At 46.8% G+C, this 17482-nt stretch overlaps 1 protein-coding gene across 4 annotated transcripts in view; it reads right to left on the bottom strand.

Moving 5' to 3' along the window:
• LOC134530097 (peroxisomal acyl-coenzyme A oxidase 3) overlaps nucleotides 1-7279 on the bottom strand; it is a 46970-nt gene extending 39691 nt beyond the window's left edge. The window contains exons 1-2 of one of the 4 annotated variants that reach the window (XM_063364685.1): nucleotides 7132-7279; nucleotides 2056-2217 (exon numbers count right to left, since the gene is read on the bottom strand). The gene's annotated coding sequence lies outside the window, so the exon portion shown is untranslated. Of the gene's footprint in view, nucleotides 1-2055; nucleotides 2218-6542; nucleotides 7097-7131 lie in introns of those variants that run through there. The other 3 variants (XM_063364684.1, XM_063364686.1, XM_063364683.1) reach the window with 3 other exon arrangements.
• Nucleotides 7280-17482: the final 10203 nt, after the last annotated feature.

Below are 17482 nucleotides of genomic sequence, written 5' to 3' on the forward strand. Positions count from 1 at the left end.
CCCGCGAACATGTATATCCCATGATCCTCACAACAGTTTTTGGTTTGACAGCCGACTAGTCTTCCATTATATCCGAGCAAAGTCACTGGTAGGCCAGCCCATTTCCTTTGAAAACCAAGCACTTTGCTTGGTATAGTGCAGTGACGTGACTCGTGCTGGGCTCATGGGCGATGCCTGATGTCCACACTCGACCTCGTCTCTGCTTCGGGTCATTTCCGCGCGCACCCGAGCCTGCAACACCCCCCGCCGCGGTGCATTGCTGCGCCACGAGGCAACACGGACACGCTCAGTGATCCAGCAGCAGTTGCCAAGCAATGCCCAGTCCGTAGGACCGTTTTATCATTACTTCTTTTAGTCAAATATTTTTACTACAAGCGCCCACGGGAAATGGAACAATGCTGGTTTGCTACGAGGTCTCAGAGAACATTTCCTGACGAAGTTTCCTATTTATTTATTTATTTATCGTTTTAATTGGTGGCGTAGTTAAGGCGATACGCCTTTTCTTACACTTAACCACATTAAACATTTAAATTTCTCTACATTAACACTGCATATAAAAAATAAAACAAAAAAAGCATAGCCAAATAATACTTGATATAGAACAAACTTCAAAGTAATCTCAATATACAAAGAAAAAAAAAAAGACGGTAATCTAATTTGTATTGAACTCGAAATGGGCATACACGCCTGCTGAAATGTTAAGGTAACAGGCATTAGTTGCCAATGTGAGATAGTATTACATTAACACGTTCACACACTTTCTGACAGCAGGTAAGCCGCTGAGTGTTCCTTCAGCCAGTGTGCAGTTCGCCCCAGAGCTGCAAGACATCCTGACAAACATGTGGACGAATGTGCTAGGATTGTCGTGTCTCGTGGCCATGGTAGCTGTGAGGGTAGTTTTAACTGGCTGAGGGGATCCCAGTTGCAGTGCATTATAAGAACCAGTGTGTGCATATCGTCTTGGAGTTAGTTTCAACATTTCAACTACTGGTGGCACTGAGTTACGTGGTCTCGTGATTTAAGGTTGAAAATAAATCTTACACAGCAGTTTTGGAGCTTCTGAAGCCGTTTTGCCAGTTTATATTATCAGGAAATAAAACATCGCAGTAACCAAAGCGAGGCATAATTATGTTCTGAACAAGGATGGTTTTAATACCGGGAAAAATAAAAAATTTTAATCGTCGTAAGCAATACATGGAGAACTGGACTTTGTTGCTAATTTGCATTACCTCTCCTTCCAACTTAAGGTTGAGTTTATCCGAACTCCCAGATTTCTTACCACGTTTATGAGAACTAAATATCAACTACTCCAAGCGATAAGTTATTACGTTTGTAAGAAATTGCTTTGGATATCTCGTGTTCAGACTCCCAGCAAGTGTTTCTGGAGTGGGGAAACATTAATACGTCAATTACCTGACGCGAAACTGCGCGGCAGGGTGTACAAAAAATAAACTTTTTAAAGGAAACAACTGAAAGCATTAGCAGTACAGTGATCGGCTGTACACAGGTTCCACTCTATGGCGTGGCGTGCGGTGGGCATGATACTGCGGGAAGCCTAAGATGTACATCAAGTTCTGTCCCTGCCCGAACACGCCCGAATATTCACCTTCGGCCAACCTCGGGATTTGTTTTATTTTTGCGCAGGAAAGATGAATTCAAATATTAAAAGTGGTCGGTTAGGTTAGCTTCAGTAAAACACTTTAAAACACTATGGACGGTTAGTTAGGTTAGTACAGCTACATTAAAATAAACACATCTTAGGCTTCCCTGATACTGAACTGGCTCTCTTCCGGAAACACACAGATCACTCCCGCTCGCTGCCTGGCCTTGTTCCTGCTCGCGCTGACTTTTGGACCAGCTGCAGTCCTTAGCGCTGCACTCTTCCGTCCAAATAAAAATAGCAGTATGCCAGATAGGCCTAAAAAAAAAAAAAATTTGGAAAATAATTCCGACAAAGCTAAAACACGAAAGGATGGCCGGCGCCGCTTGTTAAGACTCGCAAGCTCGGTGCCTTGCGCGTGGACACGTATAGAGACGACGCAGCAGCAGACGTACCAGGCAGTGTCGCCCTTAAGAGCGGAAGCCTCGCTATCTGCGGTGTTTGTCCTGCGCGCGCCCGCGCACGGCTCTGCGATAGCTGGTATCGCCGATGACTCGCCGCGCCTCCAGTGCTGCCAATCCGCCGGTAATCACACGGATTCCTGGTAGTTTCAACTGCTGCGGGGAAAACGAGCATTTCTGGTTTCGGGTAAAATCAGGGTATTTTTGTACAAGAAATAACTTTTTTTTAAATTTACAAACAAATTACGTTTCTGCCATAATCATTGGGGTAAGTGTTCCAGATCTAACCTTTTCAATATGTATTGCTTGAAAATTTATCAATGCATTTCAGCACAGGTGGTAATCATTTATATAAAAAAAATTATCTATAATTGAACTATTTAACCTCAAGCTAAAGATACTGGAAGTGAGAAGAGGAAAGGACTTGAAGATGCTTCAGAAACTGGGTGTATTGAGGGGGGGGGGGGGGGGGAAATTCATTTCCACTGGGCGGAAACCCATTCGCAAGTGTATCTATCAATCAATCAATCAGTTCTTATAAAACAACCAAAACAATTTCAAATGGTTGGCTAGAGAAACGCTACATGTAGAATTGTTTTGTTCATTCGAAAGGTTTATTCAGCTGTCAAAGCAGAAATGTCAGTTCAAGAAGTGTCCGAATCAGTACAGCTTATCCTAATAGAGTGTACAGTTAATTTTCCACCCTTTTATTTGCATTAAGCAATTATAAAGTTATAATTCCGGAAAAAAAAATAGTTTCACTACTCCTTTGTTCCATGTCGCCCGGCATAAGGAACAACTGCACTGGCAACACCGCAGCACGAAAGCCACCCGCAGGCAAGAGTGTTTCCAAAGGTTAAGTGGCACAGTTAGACACACTTGATAAAGGCGGGAAAATCAACATCCGGATTGCCGGATTGGGGTTCGAAGCAGAGTCCATTTAAAATATGTGGTCTTCTCGCTGTATCTCAAAACTTACAGGAAATATCAAGGGCAGAAAGAATACTGTGAACTTATTAAGCAGGTCAACTCCTTAACTAGGAACTTCTTACAAGGTTATATAGCAATCAGTATGTTTTCTCAGAGCAACTAAACATTATTTGATTTGTTCTCACAATTTGAACGTCTTAAAAAAATACAAATTCTCAGGTTTGACATTATGAGTCGAATGGACTTTTTTTTTCTTCAAAGTTTCTCTTCTACAATTTTTGACGTGACAACGTCTAATAAATCGAAGAACGTCAGCTGCACGCACGAAAAAGTGTCCCGTTACGCTGTGTCCCGTTAAGCTCATTGTACGCTTACGCCGCATCTATCTCTCTTCCACTCGATTGGAACAACCATCGATTTGACTTTTTCGAGGCACATTAAACTTGAAACACTTCCATTCGTTTCCTACTTTTCCTATCATCGTCCTATCCTTAACAGAATAACATAGATTGGAAGAAGTTAAATAATAGCAAACACGTATAAAAGTTATAGTTAAAATAATCTCTTCGTTAAAGTAATAAACATATTTGAATTAATGAGTGCAAATAAAAGTAAATTTATCAATTAAATTGTAGATTTCATTACACTCCTTTTTATCCATACAAAATAGTGATAATTAAAAAAAAATGATTCAATTTTATTCATAAAAGTATGCAATCATTTCATCAATGTTTTGTTATGACGTCACGTTAAACTATCGTCCGTAAACCGACTTTACAGACAACCAATTTTTTTCCCCTTGCCATATCAATTTGAAGTATTTAAAACATTTAATATTTATTTGTCCATTACGTCAAAGTTACGAGGCTGTTTTACCGAAGAAGCTAAAATAAGTATTTCTTCCCGATTGGCTCGAAGAGTATCGTGTGTGTTGAGAACACGATCGCCCAAGTCGTAGTCCGAGCGCACAATATGACTAGAACCTGCCCTAGTATCGATCCTTACATTGGCTAACTGTGAGATTCGAATTCAAACCAGTGAATTATGTCATTAATTCCCTCTTATGTTTTTTAATGAGTTTTTTTTTACTTTGTTACAGTATTTTTTGTGCTCATTTTAATTAAAAAGTGCATTTAGGACTGAAAATACTTCAGTTTTATTAGCTCGTGATTCTATTCGTAAATGTCCCTGGCAGACGCCAGGCAGCAGCGAGGGCAGCTAAGGGGACAGGGGGCAGAGCGGGAACACACAGAGAAAGCCCGCATGCTCTCGTTGGTCCCCAGGACTTCCATTAAAAACACGTACTTCGACATCTGAGCATCTCCGTGCTTCCAATATTAACACACCCGCAGTTCGGTAAAGTTGCGTGACACAGGCAAAATATAAAAAAGGGGGTTGTCTGTAAAGTCGGTTTACGGAAGATAAGTTTACGTGATAACGTCAAAAGAAAACAATGATGAAAAATTGCATACTTTTTAATTTTCAAATATTATTTACAGTTTTTTGAAAATTTAATTTCAATAATTTGTTTAAATATAATCACGAACAATTAGTTAAATAGCCGTCTTAACCTGTTTGATATTACAGAAGATTTTCTCGCACCGTGGTTGGCCGGTTCTTGCACGCTCGGCTCAGGCGGAACGTGACAATTTTTCGTGCGTGCAGCCGGCGTTCATCGATTTATAAGACGTTATCACGTCAAAAAATCTCTAGCAGGTACAACTTGCTAGTATCCTACAGTGGCGAAGCCCAGGACTGAAAACCCTTCCTTCTCCCCGTATTTTTAACTGGCTTCTGGATCCGCCGCTGCCTACGTTAACGCCATTACATTCAAGACAAGCTGACTTTAGACAGCTGCTGCAATGAACATTCGGACTTTGACACTGTGATATAAAAGTCTGAATGTTCTTTGCAGCGCCTTTCAAAAAGTTCTCACCTTTCTTGGAAAGGTACTTTGCGTCCAAGACGAAACTTTAATAGTTCCAGGTATTACCGCAAGTTAAATTAAGGCCGACCATTCATTTGACAAGAAAAATACGTTTAAAAATGTAAGTACTGTTGATACACACATACTATAATGCACGAACTAAATAATGAAAATTTAAGTTTTCACTAAAAAAAATATATATATATATATATTAGTTTAAAATTAATTTATAAAAATGAAAAAAAAAATCTCTCTTTATTATTTTATGGATTTCCTTTATAGTGATTCTTTTGAAATCAAGTATCAAAAGAAAACAAAAAAAAAACAATAAAATTAAATTAAATTAAATATAAAAAAATAGCAGTTATAGAATTTTTTTCATGGAGTACCTATATTATATCAACGCATAACCTTGTATTTACAAAAATAATCATTATAAAAAATTTAGTGAATCAAAATAACCTTTAACAATACTTGGTAATGTTGTATGCATTGTAACTTTCTACAGAGCTGCTTTTGCCACCACTGGGTCAAGGAGAATATAGATACTACACTCCACCTTAAGAAGAATAGTTATCTCAGATCTGTATAAAACTAGTGTTTTTTCGGTGATTAAAAAATAATTAAAAACATTTAATGTGTTTACAAGCTGTGGGCACGTTTATCTAAATTAAAGTTTGAATTATACTCGGTTAACAGGTATTCAATTGCCCTGCTATGTAAACTTTTTAAATCATAAAATTTATACTAAACCAAGAGACAAAATAATAATTAAATGTTGGTGTGAAAATAGAAAGGGGGTTGTTCACAAATTACGTGAGGTCTTGGAGGGGGGGGGGGGGGGGGGAGGAAAGCAAAATCTCACTACAGATCAACAAGGGGGGGAAGGGGGTCGAGAAATACCAAAATCGCATCACGTAATTAATGGACGTCCCCAAATATACTGTTCTACCCTTTCTTTGAAATATCGACGACTCATCAGTTTTGATAAAGTTCCTAAATCTTTAAATTTTAAATTAATACACACACACGTATTGACACAAAGAGAGACGCCCAATGAGGAAATGCCTCTTTACTGGCCTCGCAGAACAGAGCAGACGTTCACCAAGCTGAAATCCGTACTTCAGTGCAACAATGTACAGAGCGAAGCCAAACATCCAACCCCTGTACTCTTCGTTCCACCAGACTAACCACTTGAAAGAAAACAATATGAATTTCCGATCATTGTTAGATGTAATTTCCATTAAGTGTTATTCTGTGGTTGCGAAAGTTAAAGCATAACAAAACTGAGACACAAGTTTATAATTACGTACTTTTTAAAAAAAAATTAATGTAGAAGCAGCAAGTAAAGTGAAAAGTTTGTTTCAGAATGTAAAAGAAAAACAATACAACACTATAGATATTTCGTTCGACATAAAATCCCTCTCTAATAATACTTATTTTTTTAAATAGATCTTAATAAAAATATTTTAAAAAAAAAATCCTTCTGAAATATAGCTCGAGCATTTACAATACGATTCGCTTGTCACTAAATTGCTTACATTACCAAAAGTTGCATAATCTTAATTAACTGACCTGTTTTCCTGCGACTAGTGGTGATGACAAATTGGAAAATTCTACTTACTCGTTTTATAGCGAGCGCCGACACGACTCAGGGGGCAGTTGAACTGAACCTAGTGAGCGACTCCCGGTGGGACTGGGGTCTATCAACCAGCAAGGCGTGCGCGCCAAGTGAGATCACTGATAGAGAGTCATGCACACGCCCACCACGAGGTCGATAGATCTCATTCAGTTACGTCACAGTCACAGCACCGGTCGGCTCACACACACACACACACACACACACACACACAGTACACACCTGCTAAACTTAACACTATTAAATCATAATTTGTGTTGACGTCCCTTATCAGACCTGATTAAACACACCCTTTTCATACAATAAGCGTCCAAATGATGACGTCATGTAAAACATCAGTACATCATAGCCTACACAACTGCCAGTAATACATCATTTAACGATACAGAACCATACTCTACGGATGTACGAATCGTTAAACATTTTTAAAAATTTCAAAGCAAAGACTCATTTCATACGTTTTTACTTATACTTACAACAAACAAAAATAATGCAATCTCGCCATTTTCAGTTGAACATATTGAATTAAAGCAGTAACAAAAATTTACAAACCAACGACGATTAAGAAACATACCTTTAATAAACCACGTAACAAAGATTCGTAACTCACAATTTTTGTTTTGTTTTAATATTATTATCTTCTTTCAGTTTCAATACACAGAACTCAATGAACCGGGACAACAAATTCAAATGTCACTTCGAAAATTACACGGCTGTGGTGTGGTGGCTGCACTGTCAATTGAATCGCCAACTGTTTAAAGTTTGTAGGGAATTTATTTTCATAAAAATACAAACCATAGAACATTGCCATGAAGATAGTATTTAAAACGAGAAAAATAATTAGATTGAAGGTTTCACTCACGTCGGCAAATAAGTGTGTAAAGTATTTTTTTTTTTTTTCGTTCAGTTAAATGTTTGACACCCAAAATTGGATGAAGATTATTTATTTATTTATTTATTTATTTATTTATTATGGCCTTCTATACAACCCAAGCAGATGGGAAGAAGTTGTCAATTTGCAGAACCACATTTCACATACATATATCATTAGAGAACCGCAATAAAATACTACATAAGTATTACATATGAAAACAAATACATATTTAAACAAATTCAAACAGATAGAAGTTGTCAGTTTAAAAGCACAATATATATAACAAACATCATTAAAATGTCGTCGAGCGGGCTGATCCCCTTATTGGTTGTGTAGGTTCTTGGGCTAGCTCAGTTGGGGGTGGGTTTCGGGCCGCGTGGCAGTTAAGAGGATCTAGCCTGCTAATAATGAAACTACATAGGGTTTCGTGGCACTCACTCTTTTTATTGGCCACTAATTGCACTGGCACGGGGCTATCGCAGTTCCCGCCTACGACCGTTCTTAGGTGAGGCCTGACTACACGAGAATTTCCCCTTACACGGCCGCCTATGGGAAGTAGTAGGCGCCGGCGTCGCGGCGCTAACCGATGGCGTTTGTCCCAAACCGGCAGGGCTTTGATTTCCTGTCCTATAGCGAATTCAGGCAAGCACTACCTGCGGACACAGTTTCTGAAATGTCCCATTAAAATGGCGAGGTCTCGTCCATGACACAATGGTACTATTTTATCCTAGGCAATGCATGACTATACAAGCGAATAAAGATATATATATATATATACATACAAGAGGAAAGGAAAAAATTATGAAACACTAATAAAAAGAAAACTAAACTATTTACAATAAGGCGACCCCTTGGCAATAGTTTACATACTAATCTCCATAGTTTCGAACTGCCTGACACGACTCGAAGACTGTTGCTGATCTATTCCCCGCGTCACTGACGTTAAGCCCGGAGGCCTCTATGCTCACCCGTTTCACTTGTCTTGGCGAGAGCTCGCGGCCGACACGTCTCTCCTCCGCGGTTCTCCAGACGCGACTCCCTCTGCTCGCGCCGACCCCCTCCCCGCGCGCGTCTCGTGCAGCATCTGACGTCCTCGTGGACGGGAACCCGCGACTTGTTCACCCCGTGCATATTAAAATACATGTTATTTACCCTTCTAATTTAAATTATACATGATGGATGATATTATAGTTTTTACAATAAAAATTATGTCCTGCTGAAAGAAAAGAAAATATACATAAAAAAAACTACGTCGGAGGGACACTGATTTATTGAAGGTGGCACCACTGGCTCCCGCACACGCCCGCGCACAGAAGAAGGCGGTGACGCGCCATAACGGCCTGTAGGAGCTAGGGTGGCCTCTGGGTCGACGTCAAATGCCCCCCCCTCCCACAAGGCCATTATGCGCGTCAACGTCTCTTAATCGCATCTGCCGTTGCACTCGTTGATCGTAGAAACGAGAGGGTAGGAAGTGTCTTGGCCTCTGGTGTGTATCGTGTGCGGGTGTCTCGCGAAGGGTGGCAGTAAACTCATGACACTGAGTCGGGATCCTGTGTTAGTGTGGTGGCTTGCCTTTGGTAGGTTATTGCACTGAAATTCCCGTAAGTAGGTGGGTACCCGCCGTATCCTCCTAGGTCGGGAGTTTTCCCCAGATTCGCTTCTGGAAATTGAGGGGCTGAGCGAACAGTTGGGGTCTAATGTCCTGCCCTTTCCCCCCATCATCGTGGTTGGGATGGCAGACCACCCCGAAGATCCTGGTTCACCTGTCAGGACCCCCATCAGTTCTTCCTCCATCCCCTCTGTGTCCCCCCGTTCTGTATCTGAGTCTGGTTCGGTGACGGTCATAATGAACGACGAGTCCGCCAGACTCGTATTGAGGGGCCAGAGAGGGGTGTCTGGGTCTTTCCCCTCCTCGTCCTCCCCGTCCGTGTCCGGTTCCGTGATGAACTGGATCACGTTTGTGTCGGCGGTCGTTTCGTCTGGTTCCCCAAATGTCCTGGCTGGTTCCATTACGCTCTCTTCTGCCCCTCCTGTCTCCGTTCCTTTCATGGCTGCCCCTGTGTCGGCTGCCGGTCGCGTCTCTGTCACGTCTCCTTGTTCTTTCTGTCCCGCCATGTCCTCGTCCCACCTTCCGTCCATGTCACGGCTGGCTTGGTTTGCGTCGGTGACTGGTGTAGAGGCAGACCCCTCTCCCCTGTCCGTGTCCCTTGGAGCTTGTCTCTCCCCCGCGGCTAGGCGCAGTTGGTCTCTGTGAATTTTTGCGGGCCTCCCGCTTGGTGTACGTATTAAGTACGATGTGGCCCCCGCCTGTCGCAGAACGGTCCTGGGGCCCGCCCATTTCGGGGCTAGACCTGCACAAAAGTTCTTTGCCCTTGACGACAGAGGATGCTGTCGGACGTACACTTGGTCCCCGGGGTTCAGAGTAGGGGGGGGTCTAGTGGACTGTGGTGTCGTCTGCTGTAGATAGGCCTCCTGTCTCCGCCTAGCCCTCTCCTGCATTCTGGTCAGCTCGGTATTGAGACATTCGCCCCATCCGGCTTCTGTGGCTGCCGCCTCTACCCGGCATTCTCCTGGCAGCGCCAGGTTCCGCCCCATGACCAGCTCTGCCGGCGAGTAACCCGTGGCGGCACTCGTACGACGCCTCAGACAGTATAAGAGGTTCGGCAAATGGGTATCCCATTTTGAATGGTCCTCTCCCAACCGGAGACGGAGCTGAGCCTTTATCTCTTGGTTCCGTCTCTCGGTTGGGTTGGCCCTCGGGTGATACGTCGGCGTCGTGTGGTGGCTCACCCCCCACCTTCTGCAGGCCTGTTTCCAGCGGGCTCCCGTGAACTGACATCCGTTGTCCGATAGGAGCACCGCTGGGTACCCGAAGCGAGGGGCTACCTCTCCGTCGATCAGCGCTATCAACGTTCCCGACCGGACGTTGGAGACCGGATAGGCCTCGACCCATCTGGTAAACAGGTCTGTTAGTACTACAAGGAAGCGCTTGCCTTTGCTGCTGCGGGGATAGGGCCCCATGATATCTAGAGCTAGTGTGTGGAATGGGTGTTGCGGGCGGCGAGGTCGCTGTTGCTCCTCGCCGTCTGTCCTCCGGGCCTTGCGCTGCTGGCAAGTGTGGCAGCGTCGGACGTATTCCCGGACATCGTGTCCCATGCCGGGCCAGTGGAAGGAGACCCTGATTGCCTCCGCGGTTTGTTCGGCCCCGGGGTGGCCTGCTAGCTGGTGGTCATGGAAATAACCCAGTATGGCCACGCGGGCCCCCTTCGGGGCGTGAGTTCGCCAAGCATCCCCACCTCCCGGCACCCGCGTCTGCAGGACCCCGTCCACGCAGCGCTGATCCGGTACCACCTGGTTCCCGCACGCCTCCACGGCGGCCTTCGAGACGTCGTCCCCCCGCTGAACCCGCTGCACGGCGCTAATCAGCTGGGAGAGAGTGTCCACTGCCTCGGGTTCAGTGACTGGTTCCTCCTGTGTTACCGCGTACAATGCCGCGGGCCCCATCTGGTCTCCCGTGACGGGTGCGCGCCCTGACGGAGGAAGCAGATCGTCCCACGTGCCCTCGTCCTCAAAGATGTCCTCTGGGTTAGGATGTCGTGACAATTCATCGGCAAGTTGGTTAGTCCTCCCTGGCACGTGTTCCACTGTGAATGCAAAGTTTTGGAGGGTCACAGCCCACCGGGTAAATTTACTCTTCCTCCCTTGCATCGAGTTCAACCATTTTAAACACTGATTGTCCGTCCTAAGAGTAAACTCCCGCCCTTCCAGATGGTGTTGGTACCGCTTGACAGCCCACACCACTGCCAAGCACTCCTGTTCATTCACATCGTAGTTCCGGGCGGCCGGCCCGAATTTGGCACTGGAATACTCCATCACGCGTCGCTCGCCATTGGGTCCAACCTGGTACAACACGGCCCCCATACCTACTTGACTCGCGTCCGTTTGTAGGTACAGGGGTTCGCCCGGCACCAGCCGTGCGAGGGTGTGACTGTCCTTGAACAAGCGCTTGACAGTAGCCAGGGCGCGGTCGGCCTCCGCGGTCCACCTGTATTTTGTTTTGGGGGATAGCAAGTCCGTCATGGGGGCCGTCACCGCTGCGAAGTCCGGTATGAAGGACCGCAGCCAGTTCAGGAGCCCCATGAGTCTTTGCAGCTGTTTTCTCGTCTGTGGAGCCGCCTTGGACGCGATCAGGTCCAGGTGCTCCGGGAGAGGGCGGCACCCCTTCTCACTGACGACATGCCCCAGGAATCTGATCTCCGTTGCCCCGATATGGCACTTGTGCGGGGCGCAGGTCAGCCCGTGTCTGGCCAGCCGTTCGAGGACCAATGCCAGGTGATGCGCATGGTCCTCCCACGTCCGTGACCAGACGATCACGTCGTCCAGATAGGCCGTGACGAAGTCGCCCACGAACCCATCCAGGACGCGGACCATCATGGCCTGGAATGTCGAGGGGGCGTCCATCAGCCCGAACGGCATGGCTCGGAACTGAAACCTGCGTCCGTCCGGGGCCGTAAACGCGGTCTTAGGACGGTCTTCCTGCCTGACGGGGACTTGCCAATACCCGGACCTTAGATCAAGTGACGTAAATATACGGGCGTCCCCCAAGCCTGCCAACGCGTCTGCAATGTTTATCAGTGGTGGTGGGGCGGGTATGGTGACAGAGTTCACGGGTTTGAAGTTCACACAGAACCTCAAGGTCCCGTCCTTCTTCTTAGCCATGACGATTTGGCTATTGTACGGAGATTCACTAGCTTCTATTACTCCGTTCTGGAGCATTTCGGTTATCTGTTCCTGCACTACCTGACGGTCTTTGAGTCCAAACTCCCGCGGCTTTACGTATATGGGACTGTGTGGCTTTGTAGGGATGGCATGTTCCGTCACCGTTGTCCGCCGCAGCATGTCTGTGGCCGCGAACACTAACGGTTGCTGCGACAACACGCCCTCGAACAACCCTGTGTAATTTGGTGGCACGTCATGAGTGAGGTCTGCCAGCTGGATCTGTGGTGAGGGAGGAACAGGGCCCGCCCGGCCCACGCCGTACAGCGTTCGGCGCCCCTGACGGCCCACGTGCAACTTACTGTCCTTGATGTCAATGGCGGCGTCCTCCTGGACCAGCCAAGGCAGGCCCAGGATCAACTCCTCCCGCAGTCCACGCATCACCAGGGCGCTAGTCCGACTGAATAAGTCACGAACACCGATGGTTACCTGTGCGCGTCCAGACGTGGACGCGCTTGTCCCCTCCGTTGCCAGTTGCACCTCGTCCTCGTGTGGCTCCAAGTCCTCGTCCGGCACCAGGTGGGCGGAGACAAAAGAGTGGGTCGCCGCCGTGTCCACCAACGCGTGGACGGGACGGCCGTTCAGGAGCACTGGCACCCGGAGCAGCGCCGCCTGGTCCGTGCCCAGCTGTCCCAGCTGTGCTGGAGGAGCCCCCTGCTCCTCTGGTGGTGACCTGTCCCCTGCTGTTGGACTGCTACTGGCTCCCCCGTCTGCTGTGGCGTCCATGCTGCGGTTCCCGTGGTCCCTCGTGTCTCTTCCGAGCTGCCCAGTGGGGCTGTCACTTTTGGCGGGCGACGTCCCTGTGTTCCTCTCGTCCCTGTGGCTGGTGTCATGGCGGGCGTCGTTGGGCTGACTCGTTCTCGGGCTCGGTGAGGTCTTTTCTGTCATGTTGTCCGGGTTCGTATCTAGGAGGCAGTGGCCGACTCTGTCCCTGCCCCCTATTGTCCGTTTCCCGGATGGCGTCCTTCCCTTTCCATCTTCCTCCACAACTCCGCCTTGGTTGGACACTCCGCGTGCCAGTGATACTCCGGGCTGCGGCAATACTGACACCTGGGTGGACGGTTGTCACTCGTCCGCTGATTCGTACTCCGCTCCTCTGACCGTGTTCTGGTCTCCCGTGTGGGTCCCCCTGTCGTCCTCTGCCCTTGTGGTGTGGCCCCGCCCCTGTATCGGACCAATGTCATTGCGTCCTCGGGTGTCACAGTCTCTTGTGACATCACTGGTGTCATCCTAGGCTCCCGTCGTGACTCTCTTGCCCAGAGTTCCCTCCTACTTGCTGCCAAGTCCATTTCAGTCTCCCGGGCCAGCTCCACGAACTCGGATACCTCTAGGTCCACGGCCCGTCGCAGAAAAGGGCGTAGCGACGGCAACAACTGTTCGCATATTACGGGCATGACCTCGCTCACTGTTCTCTCCGGCCCCACTCGCCGGTGCAACCGCACCTTCCTATAGATAAATGATTCGGCGCTCTCCCCTGCGGCCTGTGGTACACTGTAAAGTTGTCGCTGACACTCGGCTCGTGCCAGTGGTCCGTTGAACCGCCTCTCTAGTGCTCGCTCGAATTCTCCCCACTCGGATAGATAGTCCCCCGTGTCCGTCCACCATTTCGCCGCCCGGCCCCGTAACTGGCCACACACTCTCGTCACCCAGTCCCTTCGTGGCACTCCCCTAAGCCTGTCCACACACGCGGCTACAAACGCACTCGGATCTTCGTGCGGTTCTCCCGCAAACTCCGGTAATGGGCTAGCCACCTCGACCACTCGCATCACTATACTCGGATGACCATGACCTATGGGCTCTCTAACGCCCTCGTCGCGGTGACCCGGTAAATGACTCCCCGATTGTCTGTCATTACTCTCCCCGCTACTCTTCACGTCCGCTAGTCCCCATGGGCATTCGCACGAGAGGTCCTGTCCGTGTCTCCCCCTGAACGGAAGTCCACACCCCACACACGTGTCCATCACCCTCGCCTTTGTCTCATCCGGTCCCTCCATTTTTCGGGTCGTCACCCGGCTTCACTTGGTTATCCGATCCTTCTCGGCTCGGTCGGCGAACTCGCCTCTCGGCGCGCGATAAGCCGCAGCGCGATACCGCGCGAATTCGAGCCCGGCGTGGGTCGCGCCGCCTTATCTCTCTCCCGCGTGAACCTGATCCCGGCGTGGATGCGTCTCCTTATCTCTTTCCCGCGCCGCTCCTTCCGCCTGCTTCCGCCGCTCCGCCGCGCCAGGCAGCTCCCGCGCCGTTCGCGTGACGCAACTCGCGCTACGTCGCACGCTACTCCAGTCCATATAATGTCCGTGATGTCCTTTCCGCCCACTTTGTCCGTGTTCTTGGCAACCCGCACTTTGCCAAATTACGCCCTTTGAGACAAAATTTCGAAAGTTTGAAAGTTTTTAAAAAAAATTGAAAGTTTTGAAAATTTGAAAGTTTGAGAATGCGTTGCCACCTAGTTGGGGGCCACTTGTCGTCGAGCGGGCTGATCCCCTTATTGGTTGTGTAGGTTCTTGGGCTAGCTCAGTTGGGGGTGGGTTTCGGGCCGCGTGGCAGTTAAGAGGATCTAGCCTGCTAATAATGAAACTACATAGGGTTTCGTGGCACTCACTCTTTTTATTGGCCACTAATTGCACTGGCACGGGGCTATCGCAGTTCCCGCCTACGACCGTTCTTAGGTGAGGCCTGACTACACGAGAATTTCCCCTTACACGGCCGCCTATGGGAAGTAGTAGGCGCCGGCGTCGCGGCGCTAACCGATGGCGTTTGTCCCAAACCGGCAGGGCTTTGATTTCCTGTCCTATAGCGAATTCAGGCAAGCACTACCTGCGGACACAGTTTCTGAAATGTCCCATTAAAATGGCGAGGTCTCGTCCATGACACAATGGTACTATTTTATCCTAGGCAATGCATGACTATACAAGCGAATAAAGATATATATATATATATATACATACAAGAGGAAAGGAAAAAATTATGAAACACTAATAAAAAGAAAACTAAACTATTTACAATAAGGCGACCCCTTGGCAATAGTTTACATACTAATCTCCATAGTTTCGAACTGCCTGACACGACTCGAAGACTGTTGCTGATCTATTCCCCGCGTCACTGACGTTAAGCCCGGAGGCCTCTATGCTCACCCGTTTCACTTGTCTTGGCGAGAGCTCGCGGCCGACACGTCTCTCCTCCGCGGTTCTCCAGACGCGACTCCCTCTGCTCGCGCCGACCCCCTCCCCGCGCGCGTCTCGTGCAGCATCTGACGTCCTCGTGGACGGGAACCCGCGACTTGTTCACCCCGTGCATATTAAAATACATGTTATTTACCCTTCTAATTTAAATTATACATGATGGATGATATTATAGTTTTTACAATAAAAATTATGTCCTGCTGAAAGAAAAGAAAATATACATAAAAAAAACTACGTCGGAGGGACACTGATTTATTGAAGGTGGCACCACTGGCTCCCGCACACGCCCGCGCACAGAAGAAGGCGGTGACGCGCCATAACGGCCTGTAGGAGCTAGGGTGGCCTCTGGGTCGACGTCAAAAAAACAACAATGAAACATATATATATATATATATATATATATATATATATATATATATATATATATATATATATATATATATATATGTTACACATATGATCATAGACAAATAAACAATTTATAAAAACACATTACATATAGCAAACATCACTAAAATACAACAATACAGAAATACATATTTACATGATACAAAATAAAATAAAATACTATTTATCAAAGAATTCTTCTAATGAGTAGTAAGCTTTTTGTAGTAAAAGGTTTTAAGTTGAGATGCAAATGTATGGTTATTACTATTTTCCATAATACTTTTTGGAAGTTTGTTAATTAATTTCATGCCCATATAACATGGATTAAGTGTATATTTTTTGGTTCTATGCTGTACATTATGTATTTTATCAGCGTTTCTTGTTAAATATTTATGTATATCACTATTTTTTACTAATAGTGTCCGCAGTGTAGAGTCTAATATAAAATATTATTTTTAAGCGTCCGTTTTTGATGGCACAGATTCAAATTCATACTTACTTACCCTCATCAAAAGTGCTAGGCACAATTTCCGCAATGTTTTGGGTGGAACACTATGGCGATTTAAAGGAAAAAAAAATTAATTCATCTCTGTAACAGCACGCCATCTCCAGGCAATTCCTGAGGCTAGGTACACGATTAAAAAAAACATAACGGAGAGCATAGCAGGCCATAAAAGATATTATGCTCACGACCTTTGCGAAATCGGCTCACAATTGAAATATTACAGTTAATTTCAGCAAATAAAATTTCAAAATATACCCGACATCTATTGTCAGTGTCGTAGGCTGGTCGACTAGTCCCTGAAATGTTTCTATTTTGCCGGCTACTCAGGGTTCGGTAGAGGGGGGTTCAGACCGCGTGGCTGAGGGACTTAGTCTCCAGAATTAAAATTAGCACAACTCGAATAAAGTTTCCTGGTTCTTTATGCACAGTAAAATGAACACTTTACATGGGGCTGCCGCGTTTCCGCCTGTGACTGTTTCTATAGGGCGAAGCCCGGTTCCGCGCACTTATATTGTACTGAAAAATATGGGACGTCCCACCCGTGACGAGTATTACCCATGCAGCAAGGACATGAATTCGCAATGGCTCGTGTGCAATAAGATGACTGTCTGACTGTACGACAAAATGTCCGGGAGGAAACGTAAAACACAGTACAAGCGACGGGTAATGTCCAGTCTACAAAAATACTCCATGACTCGCAAAACTTAAGAGAAGAACACACGTGAGAAAAATGACAAGATGGCAAATGCGACTTGATGACAAGGTAACAAACTCGACTGAATGACAAGGCGACTGCAAAAACTGAAATCCCTTCTGCTCGGCAAAGTCTGGAACTACAGCAAATACCGCGCCCGTTCCAATCTCACCTTCCCGGAGCGACGTCGCAAACACGTCTGTTGCCTCTCGTGCCGGGTCTACGACTCGCTTCCCACTAGCGCGGAGCGGCCCGCTTCCGTGACCGCTGTCACTCGCGTCTGGCTCACGACTCTCCTCCTCGTCCGCCTGGCGCGCCCAGGCGCCCGCGTCTCTCCCCTCTCCGCGAGCCCGTGGAACACACTAATTGGTCACAGGCGGAAGCCACGGCCTTGGCGCCCGGTGAACAAATTAAAGCATATAATACATAACACTTCAAATGGAGAAATATTTAAAATAAAGTTAAAACAAAATACTTACAATAAATTTAAAAGCAAAACATTCATAA

Source organism: Bacillus rossius, chromosome 3 (assembly GCF_032445375.1).
Source record: "Bacillus rossius redtenbacheri isolate Brsri chromosome 3, Brsri_v3, whole genome shotgun sequence".
NCBI lineage: Eukaryota > Metazoa > Arthropoda > Insecta > Phasmatodea > Bacillidae > Bacillus > Bacillus rossius.